The 20,573-nt window shown below is 36.4% G+C and overlaps 1 protein-coding gene across 1 annotated transcript in view; it reads left to right on the top strand.

Annotated features, from left to right (window-relative positions):
* The window catches only part of LOC117173692, a 148,095-nt gene that overhangs the window by 36,436 nt on the left and 91,086 nt on the right, over positions 1–20,573 (top strand). The window lies entirely within an intron of this gene.

Raw genomic sequence — 20,573 nt, 5'->3', positions numbered from 1 at the left:
ATATTTAATAGCTGAAAAACTGTGCATATGTTAGTATTGGTAAGGAAAAACCTTATTTTATCGACTTCTTCCAGACTATTTATTCCGTAATTTTATACATGACGTTTCGGAATCAGACCGATTCCCTCATCAGATATCTATTATAAGAATAAAATATGAATCATTAACTAAAATGGCGGACAAATTTATAATATGATGATAATTATAGGAATAGTAAAAATTACAATACCTTAGGTCATAATATAGAATATGTTTTTCATTCGTATGTTTTTATATTCAATTTTGGAAAAAAATTATACATAATAAAACATACACTGATAAACCAACTTCATTATAATAAACTTATGTACCTATGTGATTTTATGAATTTATTTCATTTATTTCAAGGAATATTTGATATGGGCAACAAGTTTCCGAGGTTATATTTATGGAGGGAAACAGGGAACCGCAGAACGTAAAGTCCCATATACGCGTTATTCACATCGTGTAAGAAATTAGGCATGTAAAATACGTAGTAATTTACCGTAAAAAACTACATAAATTACCCAGGGTATTTTACTTACACATCCCTGCCCATGAAGTAGGAGTAGTGTAGTTTAACTGTAATAAGTTTTTAGTGTTGTGACAGTCAACATTTTTTAACAGGTTACAATATTTATATGCTTTAATAACAGCGTCACCAATATTTTTCCGAAATTTAAATGGTTAATGAGTGTCAGAAACATGAAAAAATGTGTTTGATTTAATAGGATCATCGTGTACATGTAGACTACAAAATCTCGTAGATACACAAGTACAAGGACGAAGCCTTCAGGCCCGCCTTCTCACCCTGACAAGCCGCCGATACTGACGATCCGACCCTATGCATCGTAAACTTGTTTCGTGTGTATTCCATGACGGCATAAACGCTGTTTTCGAACATACTGTGTTTCAGGGATTAAGGTGTTATAGGTTTATCGGGATTGAGTGGTCAATGGATAGAGATTTTTTGACCCATTTTTTGAGGTTATTACTCCAGGAGTAATTTTCTCGGTATTTTCTGGAACTGTGCAATTATTCCAAGGTTACAAAACTGTTGAATATTGGCTCTTCTTTATAAATTTATCAAGTTACGCAGTAATAAACACCACAATATGATCAAACTTCTAACTCTGAAAATTTCGAAATTAGGTCCTTTGCAAATTCATTTATAAATTACAAGTTTATCAATCGACCAATTATAAATTTCGATATTAAACAATTTTCATGATTTCCAATATCAAACAATATATAGTCGCCCACTCTTCCCGCTCCATCATCTAAGATCATGCCCTGCTATGCCTCCCGCAGCATCCCGCAATCTCCCGCCATCAGCACGCGTTTACTCTTGGTTTGGAGTGAGTTTGAATTTTTCTGCGTGGTTTTCCTGGTTTTCCTCATTGTTTTTTGAGAGCAGTGCTTTTAAGTGTGAACGGAACAGTTTCTTATTCTTTGCTACTAGTTTTAAAAACAACGTTAACATCAATTGCAGATGAGGTAGGTGTGCACCCTGGCGGACTGAATGAATAGAAAGGAAATGCTTGAGGGTATCCTTATAGTATCCACATAGTATCCCTTCCGTGTCATGCAACAAAAAAACAGTAAGATGGGCATTTTACTTCTTGCAGTTTGGATTTTACGGTAAATTTGCCATTAGAATCTCAAGGAGTAATACATCTTCTTTCAGTAGCACTGTTAAGGCTCTAAATCTAAAATTCGAAAAGTTCTCGCTTGTTATTTCAGTTTCGACTCATCGATAGCTTTCGGGATTGTCAAAAGGTTTAGGACAGCGTCGAAACATCTGCCTATATACTGCTTAATCCTTTTATTACTTTTTCGGAACTATCTGAGATAAATTCTACTTAAAATTTAGTATAGAATATACTCATTCGTCACTGTACTGTCGTCGCGTCACTTTGTATCTTCCGCACTTTGAAGTGAATAAACGCTAATTTATACTAACACCGAATTTTTTACTCCACAAACTAGATACATCAGATTAACTTAGGGTGTATCAGTGCAAGTACTTGAACTATTTGCAAATTTTTTCATGGTCCTTCGAGAGCTGAATTGTTCGCCTGGGATAAAAACGTGAGAAGACACTAATGATACGTTAACTTGTACTCAAAACGTTACTAACTTTGACCACCCAAGCTACTAGTGAAAAAACTGATGTTTAGTGAATAAATAAGTGCGACGACAAGAAACGTTTTTGACGGCTATATATTTATGTGACTTCTTAGTGACCATTCGTGAAATGTCGTGCAATCGACAGAGTGAGCTTCGCTGTGAAAAATCGTCAATCAACAGCCAGCCCACCATTTTTAAACCACAGAAGTCAGGATTTACATTAGAAAACGAAAAGGTGAATCAATTAAAATATTCTGATTCTTCTCTCAAGGAAAACTAACACTATGGTTTCCAAATCATCAGAGATTCAACTCGACTACCAGGAGATCAGTCGATGAGGATCAGCTGATCCATTCGTATTCCATTCTGTCAGTCCCATTTCGCTCGACAAAATGAATGACAATGAAGGAGACGGAACTGTTATGAATCTTGCAGACGCGCTAACTTAAAAAAAATTCATGGAACGTCGCTCAACGTTAAAAGTGACTGTGACTCGATTCTCAAATTACTTAAAAGAATACCAAGATGGCGAACCAAATATTATTAAATTAAATGTCCGTTTAGAAAAATTTAGAACTCAATTTCAAGACTTCGATGAAGCCTCAGATCAAATTGAATTGCTTGACGAAGATCCGAATCTTGTAGACGAACGTTTTCAAATAGATGATACGTATCTTGATCTTATCACGATAGCGGAACAATTAAAATTAGATTCGGGTCCAAATATCTCCGAGGTTCATTCTTCTCAGTATAGAGGTTCCTCCTCAAGCAATCCAGAACTAAACTCCAATGATACGGTCACCAAACGCCGAATCAAATTACCTGAAGCTTCTTTACCAAAATTCGATGGTCGCTACGAAGATTGGTTATCATTTAAAGATGCATTTACCTCAATGATCAGTAGTCAGAAGGATTTAAATAACGTAGAAAAGTTGCAATATTTAAAATCAGCTTTATCCAGTGAAGCAATTAATAAAATAAAAAATGTTAGCATAACTAACGAAAATTTTACGCGCGCGTGGGATTTATTGGAGAAAACGAATGTCGACGAGCAATTAATTATTGGGAGACATCTGAGTCTTTTATTGAATCTTCCCACACGAGGCGAAGAAACCGCGGAAGGTTTACGTCAATTAACGGACGAAACTCAACAACATCTCGAATCTTTGAAAACTTTAAAAGTAAATGTTACCGAGCAAATAATCATCCAATTACTCGAAGAAAAATTACATGAAAATACTGCGGAGAAATGGGAGAAAATTCCTGAAAGAGATGCTTTTCCCAAGTTAGAAAAAATGCTCGAATTTTTATTACCCTCATTCTCGGGGTAAAAAAATCTAATTTTTTTTATTACCTAATTCGAACCTATAACCTGAAAATTTCAAGTAAAAATTTGAAGTACTCTGGGAGTTTTAGACGATGCACGGTAGGCGTGTCAAACGGAGCCGAGAGCGCGTACCGCATGGGTTCGACGCGCAGGTACACGGTTATTCGGGTCATCCGATACGTAGGTCAGCGGTCGGATGTTCACTGCATATTCTGCACGATCTGACGATGTCTTTACGATATCGCAAAGACATCGAAACGACATCGGCATAGGATGTCGTAAAGTTGTTGTAAAGATGTCCTAAAGACGTCGCTAAATTTTAGCTAAAAATCTACCGCATGCCCTAACCAATTAATCTATCAAATCGCTTGGATTTTGTCGAAAAAATCTTAGGAAAGCTGTTTTGCGAAAACCCCAAGGCTGTCTGAGGAAAAAAAAGATTTTTTTTCTTAATATCTTTGTCGACAGTACGTATCTTCAGCAAAAATTGTAATGCAGAAAGCCTAAGATTTGTTTATTGGTAAGATTACACGCACACTCTCTGTAAAATCAGGAGCAAAACATTTCGTAATGCACACCGATGCATGCCCACCAGCCAGTAGAGTCGCTAACAGCTGTTACGCCCTGGCGCTGCAATCTTTAATTTGTCTTATAGAGTAGCATACTCATACGTTGAATTTGAGGTTTCGTAAACTGCCGTGTGGTTGAAACTAGTAGCCCCGAGAATAGGTCAGATTTAAAACAAACTTCACTGAACACATACCTATGTTTTATAAATAAAAACGATTTATTTATTTTACAAATAGTCAAATGCAATTTCTTGAAATGAAGTTTGCGATAGACGCGGCAGATTTGAAACGGATCAAATTGATTATCAGAAAACGCTTCGAGGATTAATAATTCGTCTTATCCGCGCACAAGTAGTCTTAGCACTCTGTATTATCGGCAGAGCTGATCACAAACGCAAACCTCGCAGTCGTGAAAGTGACTTAACAACTAAAAAGCAACTTAACCTCGCGAGATTAAGTTTCTTCGAAATTTCTTTAAGGATTTTCTAAGTCCGAAACTTTTATAATATTCGAGAGACCAGAGTCGCAGATTTAAGGTTGGAAAAGAGCGCGCCGAAATACAAAATACTGTCAACGCTGAACTAATCGCATTTCTAGTGTCACTCGATTTTATTGCTGAATAGCCTATCGTGAGCGAGGTCGCTTTGCTCCTTCCACCAGAAGTAAGCAATTAGCTTAACTTCAGGTCAAGGACAAGGGTCCAATGTACACATCCAGGCCTGGAAACTGAAAGCCCTTTACTGAAGGCTGATTGCACTATAATTTTCCACAAGTCCCTGCGCGTCCTCCTAAATTCGAAGATAACCGTTTCGACAAAATCAACACTATCAACAGCCGATCGAAAATAGTTCTTGTTATTAAACGATTGGTCCGTTCATGTGAAAAGCTGTCCGAAAAGATATGCGAAACACTCTTCCAGAAGATCTGATAAAAAATTCGACTTATCAGCAACCTCTGAAAGGCTTCAAGGCGTGTCTCGATTTTACGCGAGTTTGACTTTTCCGAGACTCGAAGAAACTGAAAAATTTTCTGAGCTTCCAGAATCAAAATCAAAGTATTTCTTTAAAAAAATATATTAATGTATGCACCTCAATCTTATATTTTTAAACATAATTATAATTATAATTAAATGAATCCATTCATTGCCATTTAGAGATGCCATATAGCCGGCTTATAGCCGGCACGTTGGCCGCCAGACGGTCGGGCGTTCAATTTTGCCAGCATTGGCGCCTACATCGAGCTACTAATTCGGGTTACAACCAGTGGAGAGATTTTATTTATGACCCCAATATGTTTTCAAGATGATCAAAGTTAAGTAGTAAGTAAAATGACTACTCAATTTTCTTAATAACCATCGGTTCGTGGTTTGTCAATTTTATATATATAGCTTTGTTTCAAGGCTTTTCACAAAATTGTATGGCTTCCGATTTGAGGTTTTTCAGAAATTTTTATTGAATGTTTTGAATTTCAAATTTCACAATTTAGTACTTACAGATTAAAATATAATTGAAACGACATCAGGACTATTTCGCTATAAAATCATTATAAGTTTTAATATTAGAGGTCCTAATAGTCTTGTGTTATTAAATAAATATTCATTCCAAATATTATAAATTGATTGGTTTTAATCTGAGGAAAGATCGTAGTTGATAAATATATCACTGTTAATAGATAATGAATAAAATATATTCAATTATTTTCAAAGAGTTTTCTTTAAATAAAATTTGAATAATATTGTCTGATTTTTCTTGGTTTTTTGTTGTTGCAGAAATTGTGGAATATATAGTTAAAAGATTTATTTTATGCACAATTTCGGTAAAAAGATTTTCTTTTGTTTTTGTTGAACAATTTTATATCAAATGTCAAAAAAGGTAAATTCAAAACAATGGAGAGTCAGAGCAATAGTTTTTTTTTGTAATTTGTATTAGAGTATTCCAAAAAATTATATGTTACGAACATAACCACGAACATTTAATTGAAAGGTTCAATAAATCGTTTAAATTAAAAAGATGTTTGTTTGGAAAAAATTCTATTTTGAATAAGTGATAATTCTAAAGGATGTTTAAGAAAAAGGAATCTAAGTAATAGTAGGTTGAAAGGCAAAAAAGAATTGTATTGTTGTGAGTTAAAGTAGATCAAAATTAATTACTCAAATTTATGTCTTTGGGACTGAAAAATTTCTCTTAGATTTTTGATGATTAAAATTTGCTAGTGTTGAGTTTTCATAGTGTACACTAAATTTTGAAAAATTATGTTCGAAAAAAAATTCAAGACTATTAAAATGCTTATTTTAAGGCTAAATTAGGGAAAGTTCTACGTACCTTGAAGAAGTGCGCATTATTTCATGATAATTAATTTATTTTTGGTTTATAAAAGTATGATACAATCAATTGAGATAAAGATCCTTCGTATGTTATTGCCTAATAGTGAGTTTTGTCCAACTTTTATTCTTCGCACGCATCATTTACATTAGTTATCAGTCTAATCTTTCTTTATGAAATACTTATTTTTATCATTTTTAGTTATAAAAAAGTACGACGCCCTTTTTTTAAAATAATTTTCATAAGTATTCTCAAACGTTTAACCTAAATTTTGGAATTTACGGGGTCTAAAACTTAGTTTAAAGGCGAAGGTACGTATGCACGCATACACGAGTATACTTATATTCGCACAAATAAACATACATGCAAGTACATAAATGATAAATATTCTCTAGAAAGAAACTAATTTGAGGATTAGCATCTGAAAATAAAGTAATATATAATCCAACCCTTATTCAAAGTGTGGCATTTTTAGAGGTAGAGAAAAAATATACATACATATAGATACATAAATACACGTACATATAGTCGTGACGGAAAATGAGCGAAGAGTTTTTTCTTTTTACTTATAGTTCCTCGAGGAGATCTATTTCTTCTTCCAAACCTGAGTCTGCTGAATCCTCTCCTTGGTCGTTATTAACAATTTACATCAACATATCGAGGTTGTCGTTTTCGAAATTCGATTCTGGTCTAATTGGGGCGATATTGACCGTGCCGTAAGGGTGTCCCTCTACGGTGGAGAAAAACAAGACCAAGTAGGGAGGCCAATGATCGGATTTTACGTACTTATATACCACTTCCTTGCTAATCTCGTCGTAGTACTGCACTTGCATCTGGAGGATTTGGTATGTGGTATCGTTCAGGAAGTCCCACCCGGACTCCCTGATTGATGCCACAGAGGCCCAAAATACCCCAGCCGATGTGTTCTCAAATGCCCGGAATTGACACTCTGGGCATCCTTGTTCCGCCGCGATTAATTGGAAAGTGGCAAAATGTAATTTATAAGTGCCTTGGACATCGAATGGCCCATCCGGCAGATCACCATCCTCGTGGCTTCTAATACGACGTCAGTCCATCCCTTGGGCGATCCAGCCCGCCCAGAGAGTGCCACTTAGATATCACATGGTGGAATTAGGGCTTTGCAAGAGATTCCATTCTTGTTAAAAAAATCCAGAAGAACTTTTTCTTTATTTTTCTTGTTCTTTATTTTTATCATTATTATTTTTAAAAATTTAGAAAAGAGTTAATTACGATTTAGAATTTTGAGGGAAGAAATTCATGTATTTGTTAATTGTGTTACGGTCCATAGAGTGATTATGACTAATTAATTTAATTTTAATTAATTGAAATTCTGGTTGAGTTCGATTTTAGTTATTTTAATTTACCTAATTAAAGATAATAATCATATAAACATAATAATAATATGAAGATTCGCTTACTTTGTTACAGAATAATAAAGTAATTAATTTTAATTCTACCCTTTTTATAATAATCAGATTGTCAGATAAGTCTAATAAAGGCCCATTTCTTATTATTTTTTTATTATTAACATGGTTATTCTAAATAAGTGTTTTTTGTGATTCCCTGGGCGCATAAGACAGCGCAATTTTGGATTTGAATTATTTGAAGCGAGAGAAAAATTTCTAGGTAAAGAGAGGTGAAAGAAAAACATTATTATTGAATGGGTTCAATACAAAGGATTAAAAGCCGATAGAATTGGAAACAGTAACCACAAATTACTTGCGGAAATTCAATGTTGACTTGTAAGAAATAAACGGTAATGATTTGATTATTCACTTCGCCAAACAGGCTTTCTTAATAACTTTTTCATTATTGATTTTAGTACTCAAATTTTTGTAGTAGATTTTTCTAAATATCGTTTTGGAGATGTTTTGACGTACGTGGTATTATTTACAATGCTACATCCCTTCTCTGCCTAAGTCGTTTTGTATTATATGTATATGTATATTTCATCTCTTTCTTTTACTGGTTTGAGGGCCTCCGCTCCCTGTACATGAAATTTACATTCCATCCTTACTCTAAGTTATCAGCTGCTTATCTTCTAATGTTTCGCCTTACTTAAAAATAAAATTGATTAATAATAACAAAAAATAATTCTGATAATTCTAGTAATTAGCGATCTTCCAGGGCTTCCGTTTCCTCTTACAATGAAAACCATTTTCCACGATTTTGAATTTAACTTTTTCTTTTTAATTTTCTTTTTGAGGATCAACCGTTTGGCTCTACCCTATTGCCTTGCTTTCCCTTACTTCTTCCAATTTCTTCATCCACATTACTCCCTGTCCATTACCTTCTATGCACCTCTGTAAAACATGTCCTGCCACTCCATAGCCCCTTCTCGTTTCTTATAAACCCTTCTCATTTTTCTCCTTTCTTCCTCCCATTTTGAATTTGCCAAATTCGTTCTTTTCATTTCCTTTCACTATTTCCTTGTTCTCTGGTTTTTCCCCATATGCTCGTTCCTAATTTCTAACCTTCTTATTCATTCTTCCAACTGATTTATTTTTCTAGCTCTCTGTTCTTCAACCTCTCTCTGCCTATTCCCATGCTCTCTAGCTTAACCCAAACCTTGTCTTTCTCTTCCTTCCAGCGTTTATCCCATTCTTCCCATTTTTCTCTTACCTTTTTCACTTCCCCCTTACGTCGTCTCCTTGCCTATTCATGTCAGTATTCATATCATCCAGTCTCTCTCTTATTTTCTCTCTAAACCCTTTTATGAGAGCTTTCAATTTTTCAAACATCCCCTCATCTTCCTTATCTCTTTCTGGTGTTTCCCATTTAATTATAACTTTCTTATTATCTTTGTTCCTTTCTACATCATCGTCCCCTGCCTCTCGCTTTCTTTTATCCTCCCTTTCACTGCTAGTTGCGCTTGCCTTTTTTTGCCATTCGTCCAGACTCCTGTTCGAACCCGCGTTTCCTAGCTTGTTGAGGCGCTGTAAATTTGACGGTCTTCCACGTTGCTTTCCCGTATCTGATTTCGCTACCCTCCCAGTACGGCTTGCTGATTTGTGCGATCGTCCAGTAACTGTTGTCCTCTGGCGCAAGTTTGTAGACTCCGCGTCGTCGGCAACCTACCTTACCTAAAGCTCCGTGACTTTTCCCGCCTTAATCATCTACATCTTACCCCCATTACCGAGCAACTATTTTTCCTACTCCTAACCTCAAAAACTTCGCACGCCCCAAATTTTTACTTCAAACCACTAACTTCCATCTCTTACCCCTTTGCCTTCATTTACCCTTCTTCCTTCACACTCGTTCTTAGCACTTTCTGCCATTTCTGTATCAACTCACCCTTATTCCTTTCGCGAAAGCCAAAAAACACCATTTGATGGTTGAGTCATATAAAGAGAATGCCAAATGAACGACTAATGAAACAAGTGTATCAAGGTAAAGTAAATCGCAACGTTCCCAGAAGCAGGCCTGGGAAAAAATGGTTAGAATGTGTGAGTAAAACATTAGGAAATTAGATAATACCTAAAATTTTTGGAGATATTTCCCTAAACTCAAAGGTAATTTATACAACTGTTAATGAAGTTTAATCCTTTAGGTAGTTGAAATTGGAAAGAAAAAAGTTTTTGATTAATCAGTTAAGAGTACTATAGTAGTTGTATACTATTCAGCACAGTACAGTTAAATTTCGCTACCAACTTCATTTTAGTTTTGCGGTTCTGGGCTGGTAGCTTGAAAGAAAATCCGTAAGGGCGCGATGTGCCGCCTCTCGCGCAACAGAAATGACACGTTGAGTGTTTAAGACAACAGTCCAAACGTAACAAAGCATAATTAACTGGTGCAGAGACTACTGTGACCAACATGGTGGTCCCTTCAGAGCAAAGCGCTTACATTGCTGGAGTCAAGCTGAACTTGTTTACACAACAATATTATGATTAGAAAACAATATCATAGGGAATTTTCTCCATCGAATCTTGGGGAAAATTAACCAGTTTTAGTTAATATTCCACAAGGATGCTTGGGGAATTTTCCCTACTAACCTTTGTGAAAAATCCCCAAAATGTGTGGAAATTGTCAATACAATTTTGAGGAAGATTCCCTAACAAAATTTTTGCAGTGTAGAGAAGTATGCCAGGACAGAAAGGTATGGAGGCCAATACGTAGATAATAAAAGGAGTGTCAGTAGAGTGAATGACGCCTGAAACAAAAGATCTTGGATACTAATTGACCCAAGTGGGAAATCTCACATGGCAACTTTGTGATAAAAAAGTAAAACGAACGCGTTATTTAAATAAATAGCACGAGAATCCTGGGTCAATCTAAAAATTCTATATCCCTTCCTCACATTACACCCTTCCCCACCAAGTGTGTCACGCCTACTCGGAAAGGGAAATGGCCTAATGGTATAATATTAATAATATATATAATCAAAATTTTGTCAAGAACGATCCCAGCGAAATCGCGGTAAAATTTTAGCCATAACCACGTCTCACAACCGTGAGATTGGTGATTACAGTCTGTGACAAAATCAATACGATGTTCCGGCAAAACTCTCGAGCGCTCTGAGGACACGGAGCGACCCGAGGACGACCGCCTTCTGCATTTTTCCCACAAGTGTATTAGCATATTGTTGATATGCACGGATGCTTTTCAGGTTAGTAACCAGTAAAAGCTTGGCACGTCCAAACGTGCCGATGATAAGGACGATAAGAATAACAGAATATTCCGGGTACAATCATCGCAACTACCTTATAAGGTGTACCTCTCTTTCTATTCACTCATCTTGGCTATGATGTTTTTGTCAACTGGTGCCGAAAATTCAATAATGAACATGGCTCATTTCTGAAAGTCAATAAGAACTATGTCAGGCCTTGAGTGTGCAACAGAAACAATTGTCGAGAATATAAAGTTCCAGTAAATGCGGCACTTCTCATTCTCGACAATTGACTCTATTTCCCTAGGAGCAATTAGAGGAGCGATATCAAGGTTAATTCCGGAAGAGTCACAGAGATGGTAATAAAGCACTATTAATGCCGCATTGTGCCTTTGGATGTAGGTCGTTCCCGCATGAGTTAGACAAATAGATAGCATGTGTGCTAGATGCTCGGGATGTGCATGGTACGCCCTGCAACTATCATTGCGAATGTCTTGGCTCGAAATGTGGTGGCGGTATGTTAAAGTGAAAATGACACTCTCTTGACATGCGAAAATAAAACCCTTTGTGCCAGACTTCAATCCGTGTGATTTAAGGAAAGCAAAACTTAGCTCACACGACATTGACTGATCCTCCACATTTCTGTGGAAGATGCCGTTCATCCTCTTATCAAGAAGCTGTTCACGGAAGTTTGTATTCTGTGCTTTATTATTCCGGGCTTTCAGAAGTGAGTACTCGAGATAGATAAGATTTGATGCATTTTTCTTACCCCTAATACTGCAGTTCGGTTCGAGTGTTTCAGCAGCTTCCTCCGCTGCTTTGTACAAAAACGCTCCTTTGCCTATTTCTTCGTGCTTCCTGGCCATTTTGAGCAGAGGTTCTCTTCCATTTGCAACTCTATGTGCTGCACCCAGAATAATTCTGTTTTCAAGACATTCTAGATAAAATATTTCGTGAGCATCTTGACGGCGCGAGATATACAGTTGCGGAACAGAAGGCTTAAGATCCATGCTTTTGTTCATGTGTCTCACCTTTCGCGTCGCGATATCAAGGGATCTGAGCTCGTTCTTCATCCTTGTAACCACTCCAAAATGAATAGAGTACCGCCGGGACGGCAAGCGTGTTCCTTTTAGATACTTTGTTCTTCGCCGACAGTTTGGAAGATCAAATCTGCCGGATGAGACGTTTGTATCTCATTCGGAGAGTATCCTTTATAGATGTCACATCCTGAATGCGGCTCTGTGGCACGCCCAGGTATGAATAAGTCTCTCCAATTCAAAGGTGTCATATAGCGCTTCTATCAACGAGCTAAAGATCTTTAGGAATGCCATTAAATTTTCCTCGCTTCGAATAAACCCTCGCACATTTGTCTAATCCAAATTCCATCCCTATTTCCTTAGTCTATCATTCGACAATCCCTAGAGCTATATCTAGTTGCTCTTTGTTTTTAGCATACATCTTAAGATCATCCATGTAAAATGCATGAGTGTCCTTGTAGTTTTCATTAGCAGGTTTTTGCAAAAGTACCCCTCGGAACGGCGAAGTTGTAGAGATAGTGGCAATAATATGAGACAAAAGAGGAGTGGGCTTATAATGTCGCCCTGCAAGATACCTTTCTGAAAAGTAACCTTTTTAGTTGTCACACAATCTTTTCCAGATGAGATAGTAAATCTAGTTTTCGAAAGCGACATCAATCTCTCCATGCACTTCACGATTTGCGGATGAACCTTCAAGTTTTTGAAAAGACAGATGATAATTCTATGCGAGGTCGAATCAAAAGCTTTCCGGTAATTAGTTCAGGCCATCGATTGGTCACGCTGGTAGGATTCTGCATCTTTGCAGACACATCTATCAATAAGCAGGTTCTCCCAACATTCTGCTACGCCTTATTTTTGACGCATTCCTCTAATAACTTCGAAATTGGCTCTTCCGACTTTCTTTCATATGCATAGCTTTCCACTTTCCTTCTCTTCATTTTATTCTATTTATTTATTTTCAAATTTTGTTATTGTTTTAGGTCTAGTAATAGTAATCAAAATATGGATAGTAATATTTTATATACTAATTCTTTTTCGATACATCTCATGTTTATTTATTAAATCTGGAGAAAGTAATCTATTTATAATTTCATAAAAAAGGTATGGAATATTTCTTTGCTAATTTTTTTTTAATTTACAGGCTGTGCTGTTATTTAAAGGTTACTGTTCGACATTTGTTCTTTTTTGTTTTTTTGTTGTTAGGAGAACGTAATATCATTAGGGTCTTGAGAGGTTTTTCCCTTTGCATTGTGCTCTTGATGTTTAGAGTCAATTATAAGTGACAAGGTTTTACTTATGAAACTCAAGGAGTTCAAAATCTTGCATGACCAGTTCTTTATATGTAAGCTGGCAATGATCGAGATCCGGGAATGTTGCAAGATTTTTTACCTTACTGTATTTCAAAGTGCAATGCCGTTCATAAATATTCTTTATGAAAGGAGCAAATAAAAAAAGTGTATTCGTGTTGTTTTCTGTGAAATTATTCTTACCTTGAGATTAAAATTTGTTAAGGTTCACGTAATCGTAGGATCAGAATCAACTTCTTGTATTTCGGGGATTTCTAGGTTCTGATCCAGTTCAGGGAGTGGTGGATTCTGATTACTGAAGTTACAAACTATAGATTGTGTACTCAATTTTAGTTTTTCGGTATGTACGATCTTAGTTTTGTTTGATCCTAACCTAATATGTTCGTTCCGATCGCCTATTTGTTTTTCTAAAATGTATGGTCCGCTGCAGTACGCATCGAACTTGTCTTTTCTTTGATTAATCTTGGGCGAGTTGTACCTTACCCTAGGCCTAGGCTTTCAAAGAATCCGTGATCCAATAACTCCTACAGACTTTTCTTGCCATCGTCCTTTTTCCAGGTTCCAAACATTCACACAGGTCTACGATCCACAGATTGTACTTTTTCCGAGTCAGTTTCTGGCCCCTTAGGTACATTACCGTTAATCGGGTTCCTTAACAATGCGTCCAAATTGCAATTAATTCTTCCAGGCTTATACACAATATTATATACAAATTCGCTTAGCTTTACGCGCCAGCGATCCAACCTTGACACAGGGTCCTTGAAACCTTGTAACCAAACCAATGGTTGATGATCAGTTACACGGGAAAACTGTCTGTCCTAAAGATAGGGTCTGCAATGTTTTACATTAAACACAATGACCAACAGTCATTATTGGTCCTATCATCATTGGTAATTATTTTCTGAGTTAACACATTGGTGTCACCTAACAGATTGCCTTCTAAGACTAGTTTGTTCCTCGTCCATTAATACTGTCAATTCCATAGCCTTCAATAATTTTGGAAGTCTCACAGCTAACCTCTTTTGCTCTTTACTGAACTCAATTTTGTCGAGTGAACGGTCTAAAGGGGGGAATAATTTCAAATTCTTCGATATTCACAGGTGTTAATGTTAACTTTACCTTCTGAAGAGTTTAGTAGACAATGTACATTTTTTCGATTTTATTCTCATTGCGAACTAAAGTTTCACCCGCAAAAATGGCAGGTCCACAAGAAATTATTTGAACGTATCCTTATTTAAGCATTGTATTTCTTATGGGTAAACTAATAAGCATTTTGTTCTTACAGGTATTTGGATAGTTTTATGATCGTCAGTGTGATTTCGTCAAGAGTACGGATCATATTTTATTCCGATTTCTATCAGATTGAAGACTCTATTTCTATTTACACGCACTCAAGAGTGAATCACATTTTCTATAATTAAGCTGAGACTAGTCCCAGTGTCAATCATAAAGAGACACTTCCCTGAAATGAAATATGGCTGCATTATTTCTACTGTAGGAGCACGATCTTCCTCCTTCAGTTTTCGAAGTCTTAAGACAACTCTATGACTCAAAGTAGTACTAGTTGTTTGACTCTCAGATCTTTGTTCGGATGTCGGTGGTTCCTCACAAAACATATTTCTCTTTCGCTCGCGTTCGGCCTTATGTATTTTTCTTAAACTGCAGTTCGCATTACAGTGGTTAATCATGAGGCAATAGTGGCAAGGAGAGTTGTCTTTATTTAAGATGGGTTTTGAGCAGTTTCTTTTAATATGCCCTATTTCATTACAATTAGAGCGCTTGACTTCACTCATCCAGCAAATCTTTGCCTCAGATTCACTTCCTGTACGTATATGCACAATACGTTTGTAGGAATTTAAATTAGACTTAGTTTTTTACGCTGTAGTTGAGTAAGTGTTGGAACTTCTACTCGGTTCCTTCAACTGTTCATGCAATCTATTCCAGCTATTTAATTGGAGATGCTCCTCGTTTGCGAAAGCGATGGCTTGGTCTAGTGTGGTTGTTTCTTTATCCTTTATTTGGCTGTAAAATTTATACTCTAGTCCGCGCAAGATATTTCCGATAACTGTAATTCTACAAGCTCTGCACATACCCATCCCTTCTTCACCCGGTGTGTTTTCTAACACTTGATGTATTATTTTATTAATTGTAAGGCTTACTCGTGCTCCATACTCAACCATGGTTTCTTCCGGTTTTCTCATTTTGTTTGCTGAATCTTGCACAAGTTGACTGACGTCCTGTTTCTAAGAATAGATATGAATCAAGGTTTGGAGAATTTCATCAAGAGAAACCCCCAATCTATCTTGAACATGTATTCCAGCTGCACCGGTTATTTTTGTTTTCATCAATAAAGTTAAGTATGGAATTTCAGAAAGGTTAAGTATAGATATAGCAGCTCGGCAGTGCTCGTTAAACATTTTCACTGACATATTTTTACCATCAAACGCTGGTAAAATTTCCCGGACAAGCTTTGACATTTTATTGACATCGACAGTTCCTGTCGGGTTGAGGCCCCGGATATCGACAAAGCGGCAGAATTGGAAGTTTCTTGATGTGTGAGAGATAATGCGCTTGCAAATTTGAAATTTATAAGTGCATAACCCTCAGTTTCTCCAGGGATCGCGACTGTTAAATTATTTTCCATCGCGTTCGGATCGAGAGGACGTCTCAGAATATTTACACTTTTCTTTGCGGGACCAGGTTTATTGTTTTTGGGACTTACTTGTCTTAATCCAGACTTACTTGTATTAATCCAATTTTACTTTATACACATACACTTTTCTCGTGAATAATTAGTTTCACACTATAGCACTAGAACTACGCAAAAAAGTATTATTACAACTGGGTGAAAAATTTTCGGTCCAATTTTCTGTAGATGAGTCTTGAAGTTCTTCGTGACCCAAAGAACAGTACAGATTGTTCCATTTTCAGGCATTCAGGAGTTTCCTCAGAGCCGCAATCTTCACGATCCGGTCGTTCAGAAATCGACATCAGTTAGTATCCCACGTTGAACATTCAGTATTCATTATCCATGAGCCTACGGTTGTTAGAGGAATAGCTGGTGGCTCTATTCAACCGTTACAAATCTCGGTGCAATGTTTGACACTTTCGGCTACTGGGAGTAAAATCACCGAAAACCCTGATATGAGTTTGCGGCTTTATACAACAAAGTCTCGGATTCGTTTAAAAGACGCCACATGCTCTAATGGGCCAAAAGCTTCTCAATCCAGCCCTAGTTATCCATAGGAGGTTCTTAGTTGAGTATCTCGGATTTCCTTCTGAGAATTCACACGTACTCGCGGGCCTAAAATCACTGTAATTCCATCCTTGGTTATCCACAGAAAATAAAGAAAATCAGATACAGAAAACTTAAAAGTACGAACTTTGGTGCCACACAAAACTTGTAGTATCCTTCTCTGAGTATACGTACATGCAGATTCAACCTTCAATATCATCGTAGCTGCGGCACAAACGAAGAGGTTCAATATCGTAATAGTTAAAGAGTTCTTCCAATGGTATCAGAAGCGGATTAGGATCGGACATGATCACAAAAGGAAAACAAATTTATTGCATAAGTAAAAATGTCAATATTAAAATTCGTTCATAAAAGATATCACTTTTCCCTTCACTTTGTCTTTAAAAAAATAAAATAATTAAAAAGTATTTTATTGGTCACGAACGTGCTTGAACTTAAGTGCGTGACCTATTTTGCACGGCACAGGTATTTCCAACACTGCTGTCACCAATTTTGTTACGTTCTAGTGCTGCAATCGTTAATTGTCTTATGGAGCAGCGCAAAAGTCACTAAAGACATACTTATGTTTTATAAACAAAATTGATTTATTTATTTCACAAATCGTCAAATGCAATTTCTTGTTGTAGAATATATTCTTTAATACCGTCACGTGTATAAACGATAATGTTATGTAAAAATAGCTCAGTGACTCGTACTCCTGACCTTAGATGCACTTCGAAATGTGCAATCGTTTGGCGATATAACGCATACGAAATGACGATCAGGTTCTAAATATTGCTTATAATCAATTTCTTCTGTTCGCAATTATTCTATTCTTGAATTAATATTCATAACACAGGCGAACCAAAAAAGCTGTCTGCACGAGACAAGTGACTAGACTACCCTTATGGATTTTGAGCCGCTGAATACAAATCTGGCCTCAGAATTGATCTTACGCGCCTCAGTTTCCCCCTATATCCAGAAAATAAGGAAAACTCTAGAGTTATAGAGACTTAATTTGTACGCAGTTATTCTTTAGTATACCTTCTATTTCCCCTATCTTGGGTAATTCTAGAGAAATTGAAGGGCTTTCTCAGATTCTATAGATTTACACGGGAAAAAATAAAAAAAAACCTAATATCTTTTACAGTTTTGCGTGCGAAATCAGTCACTTGTCCCGTGCGGATAACTTTTTTTTGGTGTGATTGTGTGACCAGAAACCCCGTAGGCTTTCCCTTACATCTTGCATCTAGAGAGAAAATAGAAAAAGACCAAAAAATGTGGGTTCCATATTTAGATTTATCACGCAAACCTGCAAAGGATATGACATTTTTGTCATTTTTTCCCGTATAAATCTAAATAATATGAGAAAGACCTTCAATTTCCCTAGAATTACCCAAGCTAGGGGAAACGAAAGGCGTAGTATAGAATTTCTGTGTACAAATTAAGTTTCTTAAAGTCGCGGCACTTAAGAATATAACATCCATTTGTCTATTTTCGCACATACTGGTATTATCAAAATAACGTCCAGAATATCCCTAGGTTTTTGCCAGAAAATCCTTAGGCTGTTCCCTACTTTTCGCATCTAGGGAGAAAATCGTAAAAGCTCGAAAATTTTAGTGGTCAAATTTATATTGAGAGTGCAAAACTGTAGAGCGAATAGCATTTTTCTTATTTTTTGCTTCATAAATCAGTATAACATCAGCAAGACATTCAATTTCCGTAGATTTATCCTAGCTAGGGGAAAGTCCGGGGAATTTTTGTTCATGAATTTGATCTTAAGGAGTCACAACATATAAGAATATGACACCAGTATGTTTATTTTTCTGTATACTGGTATTATTAAACTAATGTCCAGAATAGCCCTAGTTTCCCCCCTATTTTGTGCATCTAAAAGAAAATTGAGACGTATAGGACAAATTATGAGGCCAGATTTGGATTTAGCAGCTCAAAGTCCATAAGGGTAACCTAATCCCTTGTCTCGTGCAGACAGATTTTTTGTATGGCCTGTGTGACGAGAAAATCCCTAGGCTTTTCCCTACTTTTTGAATTTAGGGAAGAACTGAGACGTGTAGTCACTTGTCTCATGCAGACAACTTTTTTTTGGACCTGTGTAATTAATATTAAATAATTTCAAAGTTTGCTGAGTTCTCATGGGTTCAACGTACCTTCAAGCAATTTGAACTTTCCCGCCACAGAATTTACTTTTTCAGAGAGTATTTAGTAAAAGGTTCTTAGCACCCTGAAACTCTAGTTCCCAAAAAGGTTGAAACCGTTGCACAGCTGTCACCATGGAGAATAGACATAAGGAGACCAAACTAGTGGAACTGAAAATGAACACTTTTCTGTTGCTAGAAGTATGCACAGACACATGTGCAAAATCACACTTACGTATACTTCAAACTTGCCGAACGTGGCGTGCCAACCACACTTCAAAAAAATGGCCGCCGATGTGAACGCAAGTCAAATGTAAATAAATAATGATAGAACATTTAACAGTTTGTGAATAAAGGCAAGGATGTTAAAATTAAAAATCGCTACATAAAAACGAAAGCTTTCAATAAGTGTGGTTTTAAGTGTATAGTGTACAAGACTTTCAGAATGGTGTAAGTTGTATGTTTATAGTTTTTGTTACGAACACTTCGAATACCTGTAGCACGCATAGTGTTGGTAAAAGTAATTTGATATTTTCATAAACATACTACCTACCTCTTCCATGACGAATAATTTTTTATTCCACAAAGATTTCACTAAATCCTTTCTGATTATTAATTATTTATTTATTCAAGCGACCTGTCAAAAAAAAAATAGAGTCGGCCATATTTTTTGAAAGTACGGCTGGCACGCCACGCTCGGAAAGTTTTGAACTATACATAAGTGTGATTTTACACACGTGTCTGTGTGTGTGTGTGTGTGTGCGTACTTCTGACAACCGAAAAATGACCGTTTTTGGTGAAGTCCATGCATTGCAGATTAGTTTCCTTATATCTTCTCTCCATAGCTGTCACTCTTGTTCTTACGTACAACCAGTGCTTCCAACACGAGCACCTTGCACTACTTCGCATGCTATACATAAGGCACTTAATTGGCTGCCGTTCGCGCGTTTATTTGAAATTTTAAGAAATACAACTTGTTATTCATAATTAGTAATTTCAAATAAATATATTTTAATGTGTTAAAGTGATACGTGGATGCTTTTTAATAAATTATCAGCACTGGGTTATATATTATCTGCACCTGGTTAAAACATAAAATGAGTATTTATTAAATAAAAAATTATATTTTATTGTAGGCTCTTATTTACTGAATACTCATTTTATTTTTTAACCCAGTGGTCAAAATATATTAAAAACCATCCATGTACCACTTTGACATAGTAGAATATAATTATTTTTAATTATTAATAAAAAATAATATTTTTTAACATTTCAAATAAGCGCGCGAACGGCAGCCAATGAAACGCATAATGTATCGCATGCCCAGTGGTCCAAGGTTCCCGTTTTTGGAGCACTCCGTATAACCTCGAAGCTGCTTGCTTGGAATTTTTCAGTGTTCTTCTGTGTCACTGTATATAAGTTAAAAAGTGATATCAACTAGTTAAAAAATTGTTATTACTCTTGACTTTTCATATCTATTTGAAGCCCACCGCCGACCAGCAGCAATCGCTCTGCTCGTGCTTGAAAATATCGGGACAGGCATCAAAAACATGCATCGCAATATTTGCAACTCAGAAAAGTAAGTGAGAGAGATAGAGACAGAAAAAAATTCAAAGTTTAGTGAGTATCAGAGAGAGGCGCTGAAGTGAGGAACAAAACTTTAACATGAACGCGCAACGGACTGCCTGCTGGAACGTGGTTGTATTGTTCATAATAATTAAAAATGTAATTATTCGACGAACGTCCGACTGGCTATAAGGAAAAATAGTATACGCCGCACGGGCAGCAGACTTCCTGCCATCGTTGTGTTATATACTATTTTGTTGTACACATTTGATGAACAGGT

This window comes from Belonocnema kinseyi, chromosome 5 (genome assembly GCF_010883055.1).
Source record: "Belonocnema kinseyi isolate 2016_QV_RU_SX_M_011 chromosome 5, B_treatae_v1, whole genome shotgun sequence".
Taxonomy (NCBI): Eukaryota; Metazoa; Arthropoda; class Insecta; order Hymenoptera; family Cynipidae; genus Belonocnema; species Belonocnema kinseyi.
This window is presented reverse-complemented; position numbering and strand designations above follow the sequence as displayed.